The sequence below is a fragment of the Mustela erminea genome, chromosome 10 (assembly GCF_009829155.1).
Source record: "Mustela erminea isolate mMusErm1 chromosome 10, mMusErm1.Pri, whole genome shotgun sequence".
In the NCBI taxonomy this organism is placed as follows: Eukaryota; Metazoa; Chordata; class Mammalia; order Carnivora; family Mustelidae; genus Mustela; species Mustela erminea.
In genome coordinates, this window is record NC_045623.1 from 62,824,427 (window position 1) to 62,838,063 (window position 13,637).

Below are 13,637 nucleotides of genomic sequence, written 5' to 3' on the forward strand. Positions count from 1 at the left end.
CCCTTCCCCTCCAAAATCCTCAGTTTGTTTGTCAGAGTCCACAGTCTCTTGTGGTTCATCTCCCCCTCCAATTTTCCCAAATCACTTCTCCTCTCCTTCTCCCAATGTCCTCTATGTTATGAAACCATGTGATAACTGACTCTCTGCTTGACTTATTTCACTCAACATTTTGTTAAAAGGTATTGATAAGATAAAATAGTTTTAAAAAGTTAAAATAGGAAAGAGGAAAAAATAGAATAAAAAATAAAAGAATAAGAAAAAATAAGAAAAAATTTAAAAAAATAGAATAAGAAAAAAATAAAATAAAAATTTGACTTTGAAAGACTAAGAATCATGGGAGAAAAAGCTATGAATTCTATGTGTTGCATTCCCCTAGTTCTGTAGTTCCTCAGTTCTCATTGATCAGTAAAATTGGTCTTGGCTGGATGTTCTTGCTGATCTTCTGGGGGAGGGGCCTGTTGCTGTGATTCTCAAATGTCTTTGCCCAAGGTGGAATTTTACTGCCCTTGCCAGGGGCCAGGCTAAATAATCTGTTTGGGTTCACTCTATTGAGGTTTTGTTCCCTGAACACTTTCTGTAGGGCTTTGGAAGACGAGAATGAAGATGGTACCCTCCCAATCTCTGGCCATAGGAGCTGAGAGCTCAGGGCCTCACTCCTCAGTGCCCCCTGAGAAAAGCAGTCAATCCCTCCCATCTTCCTGGTCTCTGGCTGCACTCTGAGCTCTCCCAGCCTGTGACCAAGCATTTCTATCTCTGGCTCAGGGCCCCATTTGGAGTCTCCAACCCCAGCAGATTCCTACAGGACACCCTGCACTGCTCTTCCTGAAGGAAGAAGGTTAGTTTCCCTGGATCTGCTATCCACAGGGATTTTGCTTGAAGAGAAGTGGCCTGACTGAGACACCTAGGAATCAGACTTAGCAGAAGTCACACCATTTTTGTAAAAAGCCTCCATTTCATAACAGTCATGTTATTACACCCGTGTTGTAGCACTCTTAGCAGAAGAAAAACTGCAAAATATTCTAGATATAACAATCCCAGGAAATATACCCTATTCTAGATATCTGCTTAACCCAGGTTTTTGCTTCTGTACTGCACTTGGCAATTCTTAGAAATTGGCAACAGCATGTGGCTTATGCCTTTATAAGCCTACTCCTGAGCTCATTTGGGGCTGTGAGATTTTGGAGTCCATGAGCCTTCTTGCAGCCACTGGCTTTTTGATAAAAGAGTCTTTAATTTGGCCTACTGAATATAGCGTTCATCTGTATAACTTGCTGCTCAGAATATAACATTTGGAGGCCCCAGCAAGATACCTGAGTGACCTCTGGCACTCGGACTAGATGCCTACAGGGCAGATGGCCTTGCTGTCTGCACTGCCAGGACTAGGAGATAACTCCAGGGGAGGCACCCCCTGAGATGTTCCAGGGTCCCAGAGTTCTCTCTCCGAGATTCTGACAGCCAGTCAACCCTCTAAACACCCACTGAGTCACCTGGAAATTCCTGAGGTGAGGCCACCTTTCTATTTTTCTGAGGACTGGTCTACCTGGTGGTGCAAGTGAGACAACTGGACACAGTCTTAATTCTCTTCCATGGACTCATCCCTAAGACATTAGGTGGGCATCTCTGACCAAGAGCCCACAGAAGTCCTTCCTGGCTTACTTCTCCAAATCTTCTTTTCTCTGTTTTCTGTCAGCCAATAAAATCTATACTGGGTAATATACAGGGGTAAAAGACTGGGAATGTGGGACAAAAAGAGCAGAACAGGGATTACAAAAATTATATATCTACATTTGCCAGTATTCAGGACAAGTTAGTTGGCAATGTTTAAACTCAGGGAAATTTTTCTGTCCCCATTGGGGATGTGAAACTCTATCAACTATTAACAATTACCACAGAGATGGGGATGTCCACCTAAAACTTAGAAGGGACCCCAACCCCTCTACTTGTGTAATAGGAAAATGTAACCCAGTGACCTTCACAACCAGAAAAGGGTATTCAACTTCCAACTCATGTGAAACGGGTAAGACTTGGGAAATAAAACTTTATGTATCTGAGAAGGACCTGGGAACCCTGTTTACCATTCAAAAGAAAACCCCACCCCTACCAGAAAGATCACTGGGTCCTCTTGCTGGTTTGCTTTACCAATACCAGTAGGCAAAGGTCCCTCCAAACTGCCCATTGCCCCTACAAGCACTATGCCCTAATCAAGAGATCAGCTACTACCCCCTCGGCCAAATCCCCAACCAGAGCTGCCTCTTCTAAACATAATCAGTGCTGTCCATCAGCTTATAAATACTTCTCAGCCAAAATTGGGAGCTGGTTGCTGGCTATTCTTTAACTCCAAACCCCATATTATATAGGAGTAGGTCTTTCTGGAGCCATCTCATCTACTAACAACTCCAATAATTGTAGTTGGGAAGTAACCCAAGTTAACATTAGGAAACATACAAGGGACAGGGACATGCTTAATATCAACTAACTACAATCTTCAACAATCACCCTATGCATCAGTATGCAACTGGACTATCCAAATTAGTAACAACTCTAAAACTTTTTTCAAGCCCCGAATCAAACTTGGCTAGCCTGCACTAATGTTCTCACAAAATGCACTGCTGGGGCCCAATTCACAAATCAGTCAAGACCCCTACTTTGTATCCCAGTCTACAATTTACCTCAAATATTTATATATAATGGGGACAGGGGAAGAACCTTAATCCATTCCCTGTCGTCCTCAAACCACTGGAAATAAGCTCCCATTCTAGTATCCATCTTGGTCAGCCTGGGAATTGCAGGATCTGCCACAGTTGGGGCTTCAGACTTAATAAAAGGAGAAATCAATATAGGGGACTCTAAGCCCAAATAGATGCTGAGCTAGGACACCTTGAAAACTCCATCTCCTGCCTCGAGAGCCAGGTGAATTCATTAGCAGAAATGGTCCTACAAAACAGGCAGGAGCTAGATCTCCTTTTCCTCCAGTAAGGTGGACTTTGTATAGCACTAGGAGAAAATTGCTGTTTTTATGCTAACAACTCCAGGCTAATAAGAGAAAGTCTATCTCTAGTCAGAAAAAAATATGGAAACTAGGAAAAATAAAAAAGAGCAACAAAATAGTTCATTTAAAACCTTGTTCAACTGGTCTCCATGGGTAACCACCCTTGTTTCGGCCACATTAAGGCCTTTCATTCTCTTACTCATGGCCATTACAATAGGACCCTGTATCATAAATTGGACTATAAGTCTGGTTTAAAAAAACAACCCACAAAAACAAATTATCCCAGTCAAACTCTTAAGGATAAAACAAACATATAACCCATTACAAAAGGAAGAAGAATCAATGATGTGATTCATTGTCTTAAAACCAGTGAGGAATGAGTCACCTAGGAGACAGACTTAGCATAAGTCATGCCATTTTTTGTAAAAAGCGGCCATTTCATAACACAGTCATGTTATTACACCCATGTTATTGCAATCTTAGTAGAAAAAAAATGCAAAATATTCCAGATATGAAAATCCCAGGAAATGTACCCTACCCTAGATACCTACTTAACTCAGCTTTTTTGCTTCTGTACTGCACTTGGCAATTCTTAGAAACTGGCAACAGGATGTGGTTTATGCCTTCATAAACCTACCCCCTGAGCTCATTTGGGGCTCTGAGATTTTGGAATGCATGGGCCCTCTCACAGCCGCCAGCTTTTTAATAAAGACTCCTCAATTTGGCCTACTGAATATGGTGTCCATCTGTATAACTTGCTGCTCAGAATATAACATGACTGTGCCTCAGATCATGGTTTAAGATAACCCTGAGTTGAGAGTCCACTGCTTGGCTCCATCTCTGCAGCCGGCTTCCCAGTTCCAATGGCTGGAAGCTCTGCCACACTCGGGCACCCCTGGTCTTTTTGTGACCCCACTGATCCTAAGACCACACTTTCCCCATGAGGGCCCCCCACCCCCCACTTAGCCTCTGGAGCCGTGTCCCTCAGTGGAGCAAACTTCTAAACGTTCTGATTTTGTGCTTTGCTGTGCTTGTCAGGAGCCGGCCCCTTTCCTTCCCAGGTCTCTTTTCCTGTTTATCATCTCGGATTCACTTCTCCACATGTCCCACCTTCCAGAAAGTGGTTGCTTTTCTGTTCCTAGAATTGCTGCTCTTCTTTTTGATCTCCTGTTGCATTTGTAGGTGTTTAGAATGGTTTGATAACTATCTGGCTGATCTCCTGGGACTCCACGATATTTAGGTGTCCTACTCCTCCCCCATCTTGCTCCTCCCCCATGATCCAGTCTGATATTTATTTGAACTTGAAGCAACCTACCCCAATGACAAAATGACAGATCATTTAAAACAGACACCCTAGTTGTTATTTTTTCTGCTAAGTATCATAACAACTCTGAGATAGTCATTATTACCTCTATTTTACAAAAAAAGCAGCTTAAATGCTCACCTTTTTTCATCCTAGTAAGCTTCAGTTTCATCAAGTAAAAAACTGGTTAGATAGTAATACTTACCTTGCAATGTTGTTAAGAAAAATGAAATTCTATACGTTAAATGTCTTATCACAGTCCTTGACCCAGTGAATATGCTTTGGAACTGTGGGTTTCATCCCCCAGGATATAACATTTTATTGAATTCTTATTCCCTTTCATGTACTATCCGAAGTACTTCAAATATTTAATTAACTAATTCCCATTCCTGGACAACCGTATGAAGTGTTACTAATTATTAGTACATAAAACAGAGTTTAGTAACTTGCCCAAGGTAAATGGATAAATGGAAGTAAATTGGGATTTAGACTCAGATAGTCTGCCTCCACCCTGAGTTTTTAAACATTCAGCAGTTCTGCCTTTTATTAAAAGTGCAACCCAACATAGCAAGTGTTACCATAAAGATGAGTTCACACAGTGCCATGGAGACATAGAGATATAAGCTAGAAGGAAAGACTTCCCGTGAAAGCATGGCCTGAGCGTGGTTGTGAGGTTTAAGTGGGTGCTAATGAAGCAAGCACTAGAGAAAGTAAAAGGAATAGTGTAAGGAAAAGCACAGAGGCAGGAGACAACCCAGTATATATGAGTGTCTAGCAGGACATGCCACTGGAACTCTTAGTTATTAATGTTTGCAATGTCCACCGTTCCCTCATTACTCACACTTTCTGCTACATTCCTGGTGTCTGGCCTGCTTGGAAACTCCCAGGGCCGTGCTTTGCCCCTGAGCTGTCCTTGATCCAATTCTCACCACCCCTGCAGCTGCCTACCTCCACGGACACTCTGTGCCCTTTGGTGTATCTGTGATTAGCCTCTTCTGGCTGATCATATTACCAGGTCCTTGGGGGAGGACCACATCAACCATTGCTCTCTAGCTGAGTGCCCACTCAAGGACTCTCTTTGACTGACACACTGTGGACACACTGCAAGGACTTCTTGATGGTCTCACTTCTTTTGATGTTCACATTCCTGTCTGTAGCCCTTCTGCCCCTTGCATCCCATGGTGTTTGTTCTCTTAGACATTCAACATTACCATAGGCCAGGCATGACCTTAGTGCTGGGCCTACAGCAATAAAGAGAACAAAATCTCTCCTCTCCTCTTAGGGGAGAAGAAAGGCAGTAAATGAAAAACAATGAATATTTAAGTCATAGAGAAAACACGGCTTGAGGAACTAGAGAATGAGGAGAGTGGAAGTGATCAAGAAAGACCACCTGGGAGATTTTGACCAATGACTCCAAAAACTATGCGGTCTCTCTAGTTCTAGAGTTGACAGATGGTTACAAACATGCTCTCCCATCTATCCACTACTGTTCCCTCCCCCACCTCCCCTCCTCTGAAACAAGTAGATGTGGAAATAAATTTTTCTGTCCCTGTCTCTTCGACTAAGGCCAATTATTGAATTTCTCCCTGCCTAAGAATTCTCACCTGTATGAGAAGTTGTGGCAAAGGCACCCTATGCAAGTATTATACACTAGCTATATACTAATTTAAAAAAATGTCGGGTACCTACTGTGTACCAGGAACCCTATGGGCATGAGAGGGCAGCCATTACCCTCAAGTACTCATAGTCTAGGGGAGAAGGCATGGAACAAAGGAAAATCACAATGCCAAATCTCAGTTGTGCAGAAGAGGCACTAAAGCCAACAATAGGTGGTTAGGGAGGGCTTTCCAAAGAGCACGATCTCTGAGCATCCAGTGCTATGAAGTGCTTCACCAATGAGTAGGTGATCCAACGTGGGTCCTCATTTAGCCTTACATCTTTCTCATCATCATTCGTTACACATGTGCACGCATATGCACACGTGTGCGTGCACACACACACAGTGTTCTGGGCAAAGCATGCCATTTCACTCTGTAAAGCAATGCACATCCATCATGTCAGCCTTTGCTTTTGTTGTGTCCTCTACCTACAGTGTGTTCTCCTTATGTGTGGCTACCAAATCCTGTCTGTCATAGCTAACCTGCTTTCTGGAAGACTTCCCTGCTTTGTCCTGGTTGTAATTAACCTCTCTCTTCTAAGCTCTCATTGCAGTCTATATTATGGTTATGGTAATTTCCTTCCTGGAATTGGATTTATGCTTTCTGTGACATCTTAACTAGATGATAAACTCCTCCAAGATGAACCTGTGTTTCCTTCACTTCTGTGTGCTTGAGACCAAGTACAGCAACTGACACACAGTCGGCGCTTAATAAATATTTCCTTGCTCAAATTGAATTGAGCTGGGTGGATCTACAGTGGCAAGGATTGAATCAAAATTTCTCTTCAGCCAGTTACTGCTTAAAATTCTATGAATGGATATTTTGAGAATTAATTTTTATAGGATTTATATAGATGGGTTATTTTTCCAGACATTCAAATTGCCTCAGGCAGCTGGGAAGTTTATCCATAGTCAAAGATGGTTAAGACTTAACTGATGGAATTCTATCTCATCTCTCTAGTATTATATCATTTATCTATTGGTAGATCTTGGGTAAATTAAGAGGCTGTCAGCTGCTTGGAGTCTACTGGGTTTAGACCTAGAGGTTAGCATCTGGTGAGATAGAAAACATTAAAGGACTCAGCCATTGAGAAAGAGAAAGAAGGAACGCTGAATGATTCAGGAAATAATCCATCAGTTATAAAAGGCCCAAGGACCTATGGGCAAGGGCTCCAATGTCACTGAGATGTACTATCAGGGCTCAAATAACAATGAGCTCAAGGAGGTCTCTCTGAGTGGCCAGCTAAAGGGCCAGTTCTGCCCTAAGGTATTCTCCTGAACAAATGTTATCAAAATATCCGTTGATTACTTCATTGTGGGGCTTTTCTGAAATGTTTTATTTTGGGACTTTCTAACATTGACCCCTTGGGAGAAAATAAGGCAGATTAACAAGAAGAGTGAAACTTATGGCTTCTACCTATTGATCTATGTGGCAGCTCCAAATTCCTCTTCTTGGTATCAGACTCAAATACTGGGTTCTAGAACATGCTGGATGCTGGAGAGCTAGGACATGCAGCTAGCAGCTGGGTCATCAAAAAATTATTCTGCCAGTAGTAGGGTCTCCTGCGGTTTTCCAGGGGAGAGTCAGGGGGGTGGGGAAGGAATGATGTGAATCAGCCCTCCCATTGCTGTGCAGGGTTTATTTATACTCTGCTGGTTTATTTGCTCCTCTTATGACTGCTACCATCTCTCCTGGGGCTTTCTGAGGCTCTCTCAGTAAGTAATACTTTTGATTTTGATTTTCCTTGGCTTGGCTACAGATTTGCAGAAACAAACAAACAAACAAAAAACAATGGAAGCAAAATGTACAAATTCATTGGAATAGAAGGAGTTGCTGAAAATCTGGAGCAAGAAAACTGATGTTAAAGATGAATGTTTTAGACTCAGCATTCCAGGCTCCTCTGGTCAGCAGCCGATATCCTGATGGTATCCATGTAGTTCAGTCAGACTTAAGCCATGATTTCTGCTGAACTGCCAAACTAAATGACTTTTTTTCTCTGTCTACCAAGGAGTTTTATAATACACCCTCAATACAAACTTTCATTACTCACTCACTCATTCAATGAGCATTTCCTGGGAGGCAGCAATGGACTGGAGCCTTGGCTTTAAGTCTATGCTTTCCTGTCACTTCATTATTCAATTTAATGGAGGGCACTCTACCTCTCCGGGCCTCATTTTCACCATTCTCAAGTGTAGATTTTGGAATGTGATCTCAGTGAAGGCAGAAAACGTGACTTCTTGTTTCTTTTTGCATCCCTAGTACCAAGCATGAGGCCTGACACCTATCAGGTACTCAGAGCATTTGTTGAATAAACAGATTAGAGAGTGCATTGGGTTGGACCAAACCATGTGACCTTCAATATTCCAACATGGGCCACTAATCTTTTCAGGTCCACACTTGAGAGTTTTCTCCACCTCCTGACCTGTGCGTGTACCCCCATTAGCTTCCTAGAATTTATGGAGAGAGGTCATATCATAGGCAATACTCCAGCTCCCTAATCCTGAGAAGTGCCTTTTCTCTGAATTTCCATAGCATCAGAACTAACCTCTATCTAAACACCCATTATATTATCTTATGCTTTTACCTTTTAACTTGTCCTTGCCCCTCACTAGTTACGAACATGTTGAGGGCAGTTTGTTTTTTATTTCTGTATCCTTAGTTCTCAGCACAGTGCTTCTTGTTGAATGGAATTGATGAGTTATTATTTTTCGTTCTTTATCCTCATTGTATTGCTTCATAATCTTTAATAATATTTTGAAGTTTTGACTAGACTCTCACTATTGTATCTATCTCTATATCTCTTTCTGATTTTCTCTGTGCATCTCTTCACCTTTTCCTCTCATCATCTTATAGTACAGTGATTAAAACCATGGGCTCTGGATTTAGATTTCTTGGCATTTCATCAGTGGCCTGCATTTCCTAGCTATGTGATCCTGGGAAGTTAATAACATCTCTGTGTTCCAGGTTCCTCATATGAAAATTGGGATAATAAAACTACTAATCACATACAGCTGTTATGAAGATTAAAAGAACACACATAAAGGCATTTGTCACATAGTAAACACTCAATCAATAACTAATGTTATCACATATTAGACAACATTATATGTGCTGTGAACAAGAATGAAAACTATGCTGTTCTCATGGAACTTAAAGTACAGTGAATCAATCTCTCAGCTTCTGATTTCTGTATGAGAGATAGCTCTTGACATTTTAGTGGACACTTACACCTTAGTATAAATTAGATAGTGGATCCTTTCTGGGGAGGAAGTTTTGGTTGTGATAGGGAGAAACATGAGGCCATAGAAAGAAAGAGAAGAAAAAGAAAGGGAAAAGAAAGCTGTGTGATTCAGGAAATAAACCATCAGTTACATAATTTTGCTGTGCCTCCCCCTGTCTTCAGGCCATGGTCAGCAGGTTTAATTTATTGGTTTTTGTGAGCAGCTGCAAGGCACGTCCCATCAATTTTTTGCTCACGATGGCTGTGGAGTGACTCAGACTATTAGCCTTGTATGATTACAGCATCCGTATTATGATGTCGAGGACATGTTGCTGCCGCAATTTATTCTCTTTATTTAGTTCACTTTGTCTCACTCAGCATATCACTCAGCGGCTGTTCGAGAAAACACTGGTGATGGACAATTTCTCTTCCTCTCTCCTCTCCTGATATTCCTTCTCCTTGCCCTTCTGTCTTTGTTGATGTCTTGTTTAAAGGAAGATTTGTGGATCTCCTGATTTCCTCTACACTGGCTGACCCTTGTGTCTGCAGCTCTCAGCAATGCGGCACCTCTCCATGGTGCTGAAAACAAGCACGTGGTTCTAGCTCTGCAGTGGCTGCTAAGGAGTCTGACATAGGATACTAACAAACAGCGGCGGCAGTGGCCTGAGAAAGTATCCTGTCCAATTCCCTTTATTTCAAGGAAAAGGAACAAGAGACACAAAAGTTATTTCCTTCAGGATGGTATACCTCTCTTGTCAGATCAGAATACAGCTTTTTTCAGAGTCAAGCAAAGAAAATTCTTTAATCTTCTTGGTCCTCATTTTCCTCATCTGTGAAATGGAGAAACACCAAAATTTTCAAACAACTACTGTGACATAGAGATTATATAATGTGTATAAAGTCCCTAGCACACTGACTGTCTCATGCCTTCTTCTCTACTCTTATCTCCTGCTGCTTCCTGCCTGGCACATGCTTTAGTAATATAGAATAATTTATGCCCCCCTTCCTACACCATGCCACTTTACTGTTTCAAGTTCTTCTCTGCTTTTATAACATCCAAACTTGTTCACAATTCATATCTGCTAACATCTCTTTTAGAAAGTCTCCTCTGCCCTTCTCTGTTCCTCCTCTAATGTGGATTAGCTGTACCTTTCAGGTGCTTTTATGACTCTATGCATATCATTTTACATATCTGTCTATCAAGATACCTACCACATGATCATGAACATCTTGATGTCTCTGACTTACTAGACCAGTAGCTCTTTGAAAGAAGAGGCCAAGTGTCCTATCTCTAGCACAATACATGTCACCAGGTGAGTGTCCAATGTCCTTCATTTTGAACTGAACATGACTGGGACTTGAAGTATGTGAGTTCTTTTTTCATTCCTAGTCCAGTGCCCTCCTCCCATATTGTCTTGTCTCTAGCTTATTGGGAAGTCTTTTTTTTTTTTTTATTGACTACCATTATGAATACCTTCATTTGCCAATGTCACACATTTGTAGGGACTACTTAGTGTGCCTTGGGTCATCCTTTGAGTGTGCTGGATTCATATCAAGAAGGTTTGTCTTATTGCCTTTGGCATAGATTCTTTCCAAACCAGAGAATTCACATAAGCCACGAATTAAATCCAGAGGGGAGAGGGCATCTGCCTCCATGAATTAGCAACAAAGTCATCATAATCTGGCTTCCAAGTATCCTTAGCAAATTCTAAATCATCACAAGACTTCTGTTTAATATCAACAGCAAGAACAGCTGCTCTTACTTTAGGAAAATTAATTGCCTTTCAAATTGTTCTAGAAGCTTAAATCCATTTTGGTAATTCAGTAGGAGTAAACATTCACTTTTAATATCAAGTCCATGAAAGCCCAAACTCTAATGACTTCCTTCAGAATTTAAAGTCATGTGCCATCTGACTCTCTGAGACATCACAAGAGATCATGTGGTTATTGGGAAAATGATTAAAATCTAAGCCAAAACCTGAGATTCTCTTCCTTCTTTGATAATTTACTTTGTTGATGATCTTGAGCAGGACATTTCACATTAGTTAGCTTCTGTCCAATAATCTATGACATGGGAATGACTATAACAATCCTGTTACCTTTATTAAAGATGCTAATGGGATACACTAAACTGATGCAAGACTACTTTGGAGAGTATAAAATTCTATACAAATCCATGCACAATAACAAAGCTGATACTTAGAAAAAGTAAAAACCAGTAATTGGAAAGAGAAAGGTATGGAAAGGTGGATTTCAGAAGCTAAGGAGATGTTTGTTCAATGCAGCTGTAAGAAAGGGGGGATAAAGCCTGGAAATAATAACTAATATTTAATAAGCACTCATATACCAGGTACTATACTAAATGATGAACTTTTCATAACAATCCCAGATATAGATGCTTTTATTATCCTATAATATGGAATGAGGAAGGAAAACATAAGAAGTTTAGCCTAAACATACATGCTAGAAAGGGGTAAAGACAGGAATCTTTAGACAGTCTTGACTCCAGAGCCCATATATATAACCAGTCAAACTAAAAGATTCTTCATCTTATACTATTGTACAGATATCTTCCCTGTTACTAAAGAGATCTGGACAGAAACTAAAGATGAGCTGGAAGAGGGAATTTTTTTAGATGCATTTATGTTATTTGGAGTTAAAGACAATGAGAGATTCCAAGGGAGTAAGTAGAGGCTATTGAAGTTGTTTCTGGCATAATCTCTTACATCTCATACAAATTGTCAGTTTGACTGTGGCCAACAAATATTTATTCTTTGTGTATGATAGATGTTATTCAAGATGTTTAGATTATAGAGACAATTAAAACACCCTCTCTTTCTGGGTATAGAAAAGAAGGCAGTGAACTTTGTACTAGTCCTTCAAATTTTGACTGACCTTAGTGAATTTCTTGACCAATAAGATGTGGCTGGTGATGTAGTGGAACTTATGAGGCTAGGTCATAAGAAGCCTTACAATTACTGATTAGGCTTCTTGAAACACTTACTCCTGGAACCTAATTGATACGCTGAGAAAAGCTCCAGGCCCATGAATAGATGCTGTGGTGGCATCCCCCACTGAGTTCCCAACCAGGGACCAGCATCAGCTGCCAGCCATACGAATGAGCCATCTTGAACATCCAGCCCAAGTGAGTATTTAGATGACCCTGGCTTCAGTCACTGAAGTAACCATACAAGAGACCCTAGGGAAGAACTTTCTGGCTGAGCTCAGTTAACCACAACACTGTGAAGAGATAATAAAAAAAAAGTTGTTTTAAGTCTGCAAATTTTGAAGTGGTTTGTTATGCAGCAGTAAATATCTGGAATGTTGTCATAAAGAAAGTCTTAGAGAATGGGAGGCAGATGTATGAACAGGTGACTTCAGTATATGTAGTGAATGGCACTGTAATGTAAGAAGAGGCTACTGTGGAGGCGTCAGAAATGGGACTAGTTCTGCTACTTTTGTTTATGAGGGGTTGACCAGTATTTCATCATCTAGATACATCCTATTATCTTTCTGTTTCTTTTCCAATAATGAGACTTCTTAGTTGCATAGATCCCTTGTTACTTCTAAGCCTCAGTTTATCCCTTCATAGAATTAGAGGTAAACCTAGGGTAGGACGTAGAAATAGGATAGAAAGAAGGATAGGAAAAAAAAACCCTCCACTTTACTGCAAGGACAGTGAGAACATTTTTGGTGTGGTGAATTGAGCACAGACTCCATGACCAGAAGGCCTGGGTTTGGGTTCTGACTACATATCTTCCAGCTATACCTCATTCCTTTGAACATCAGCTTCCTTATGCATAACATGATCTTAGCTGTGCCATGGGCACAAGGGGAAACACCTGAGAGTCTTGGGCATTGCCTTTTTTCCAGATTTATGCTTAGTCCCAGATATTTTCTGATGTGGCTTTATGCAATGGAAGAAGCTAAGATAAGGGAACTGAGAGAGAGGCAGGTTAGCAGTGTAAATATCATGAGGCAGGGAGCCATGTGGGTTCACAGCAAAGCCAAGCAATATGGAGCATTGGCATAGCCATCCAAGGGCAGGTTGGAAGGGGTTAACTGAGCCAATGGGCCAGCTGGCATCTGTGCTGGCACTCAAGGAGAGAAAGAAAAGGAGCCTCAGTGTCAAGATAAGAAAGAAAAACAAAACAAAATACCAGAACTTTAGCCAAATTCCCCAGTTCCCATATGGATAGAGAAGGAAATGTTCAGCCAACTCCATGCAGCAGCCTCTGGTCAGAAAAGACCTGAAGACTAGGCAAGTCTGTGAATCCACCTGGGCAACCTGTCTCCGTTGGATGGCTAGTCAGAGAACTATATTGTCTTTGATTCAATGTGGCAAGAGAATGGTGCATTTTCCCTCCTTTATTATTCATGTGTTCACCCATCTACCCAACCGTCTATCCACCCATCCATCAATTTGTATATTTTAATAACAAACATGTATTAAACACCTACACTGTG

The 13,637-nt window shown here is 41.1% G+C and overlaps 1 long non-coding RNA gene across 1 annotated transcript; it reads left to right on the forward strand.

Annotated features, from left to right (window-relative positions):
- The first annotated feature begins 275 nt into the window (after window positions 1-275).
- Window positions 276-12,338, forward strand: LOC116566875. Its single transcript, XR_004276036.1, has 3 exons — window positions 276-361; window positions 9,494-9,498; window positions 12,328-12,338. It is a non-coding gene; the product is annotated as an uncharacterized LOC116566875 (long non-coding RNA).
- Window positions 12,339-13,637: the final 1,299 nt, after the last annotated feature.